This window comes from Delphinapterus leucas, chromosome 2 (assembly GCF_059928025.1).
Source record: "Delphinapterus leucas isolate spDelLeu-1000000601 "Yukka" chromosome 2, BTC_Dleu_Yukka2, whole genome shotgun sequence".
Classification (NCBI taxonomy): Eukaryota; Metazoa; Chordata; class Mammalia; order Artiodactyla; family Monodontidae; genus Delphinapterus; species Delphinapterus leucas.
Genome location: NC_143130.1, coordinates 112,089,286 through 112,091,647, shown reverse-complemented (window position 1 = coordinate 112,091,647; position 2,362 = coordinate 112,089,286). Strand labels below are relative to the sequence as shown.

The 2,362-nt window shown below is 40.4% G+C and overlaps 1 pseudogene; it reads right to left on the bottom strand.

Moving 5' to 3' along the window:
- Positions 1 to 785: 785 nt before the first annotated feature.
- Positions 786 to 1,356, bottom strand: LOC111164214 (oocyte-expressed protein homolog pseudogene; annotated as a pseudogene).
- Positions 1,357 to 2,362: the final 1,006 nt, after the last annotated feature.

Here is a 2,362-nt window from a genome sequence, read left to right as displayed (position 1 = left end):
CAGCATGGGATTGGAACTGTTTTGCACAGATTGGTCATAGCATTGTAAAGGGTAATGGAAAAACAACCCAGCCCATGCAGGACACCTGCTTGGGGAAGGGGGCAGAGGAGACAGCCGGCTGGAAGGCCACCTGCCAATGCACAAGCTGCCCATTACCGTGGCTCCTTCTGGTAAATCACAGCACCAGCAGAATGAATGCTGATCACCTCAGCTTGCATGTTGGAATGCCCACCCACGTGCGCGGTCAGAGACTCCACTCCAAGAAAACACACGGGTCCACTGATTGCTACTCAGGGACCAAACACCAGCTTAAAAGTGAGAGGTTCAGAGAAGAAGCACTGGCATTACCTAACAGCTTGTTAGAAATGCATATTCATGGGCCCAATGTACTGAATCAGAATCAGTGGAAAAGGGGCTAAGAAATTGTGTTTTAGCAAGCTCTCGAGGTGATTCTTACACACATTAAAGTTTGAGAACAAATGATGCAAAAGAAACCCAAAGCAGACTGACCCTGCATTTCTGCCCCCTGTGCATAAGGGCCTGACTCTGACCATAAAATCATAAAAGGGTTAGTAGTTTCAAAACGATAGAAACTAAGAAAATACCAAAAATAAACCTACCATCTATCAGCCTCTCGCATCTAAATATGAATGAACAGAGTCAATTTTTTATATATTTGCTTAATTTTGAGTGAGCCAAGATCTTTATGCCATTGGAAAAAAGGAAATTCATTTATTTACTAGAATGGCACTACAAACTCACGTTTGCAGCAAAATAATCAAACCACTATCCATCGAGATACAGGAAAAAAATAAATGCACAGATTTAAGGATATTTGCTTCTCTTGAACTTTAGTAGCGGAAGGAGGGCTGTTCGCATGCCCCAGAGAGCACTTATGCAACAGTACTCTGGGGGACCTGGGGACCTGGTGCCTGGGCCTTCAAGAACTCCTCGAGTTGTTCCATGTTCTCAGCTCGGGCGCGCTGCTCCCGGTGACTCGACGCCAGGCTCAGGAGCACGCTCTTCACCCGGCGCTGGACAGCTGGCCGCCCGAAGACGGTGATTTCCACCAACTTCCCGGCGTGAACTGCGTCCACCGTCAGCAGGGCCTGGCTCATCCACTCCGTTTCCGGAACTCACGGCTCGGTCTGGGCCGAAGATCGAGTCGGTCAGCCACGCCTCCAAAGAAAACACCAGCGGGTTCTTCAGCTCCTGCGCAGGAAACCACCACGGCCGGGAGCGAATCCGTGGCGGCGGAAGTGGGAACCCCAGCAGCCCGTCCCCCCGGGCCTCGGTGGCGCCCGTGTTGTCGACCATGCTCGAACCGACAGCCACAATTATTTTAATTTCTTAAGTTTTACTTTGAAGAGTAATTAATTTCAGCTTTATTCCTTTAGCAGTAAACAATAAATGTCTACAATATATGATTATTATGATAGGTTTTGGATTGTAGCTTGGGTTAATCCAGCAACATGACTAATAAACCTGTCAAATTTTAACATGAAAAGTTTGTGAGCTAGTTGAACTAGGTGGTGGTTGAATTGAAAGATGATTTAATTTAAAAAGTTGTGTCATAGGAAAAAGGGAATATAAATGCAAATTCAGAATATAAATTTCACATGCATATACATTTACACAGCAGGTGTAAATACAAACACACACACACACACACACACACTTCTAACCAATCATCAACACACTCAACTTATCCAGTGACTCATTGTGTATAGATAATTGGAAAGAGATTAGTAAGTATATTTATCTTTTAATATAAATTGATTATATATTTATACTTATACTCTAATAAGTTCAAAATTGCATGGAGATTTATTCCACAGTTAGATACCACTTATAACAGCATAATCACTCATGGACCTTTCTAAGAAATATTTCTCAGAAAGATTTGTATTATTCCTACTATTATATTACTTATAGCAATTTTTAGCTTGCATCTGTTAGATATGGATAAAGATTCCATATTTATTTTTAAAGTATATCGATAATATTTCATTGTTAACAATCATGTCCATAATCTGCATTGAAAATCCTTGTTTTTCATGAATCATTGTTCATGCAACAATATAAAATACATTTATTTAGTACATAATTTGTACAAGCAACTCTGGGGTATAATAGAAATAGAAGAAAATTATAAGTTTTGAGCAAAGATAAAGGATATATTTTTGAAATCTAAATAGTACTACAGAATGAATTAAAATTTAAATTCTTCCTAGCTCTATTTGTAGCATAAAGTCTCCAGACTCAGATTAAACAGTTGTGCTGCTTCTACAATATAAGATTTCCCACCATAATAGAAAGTGGGAGATTTTACTATTACAGACATATTCTGAACAATTTAATA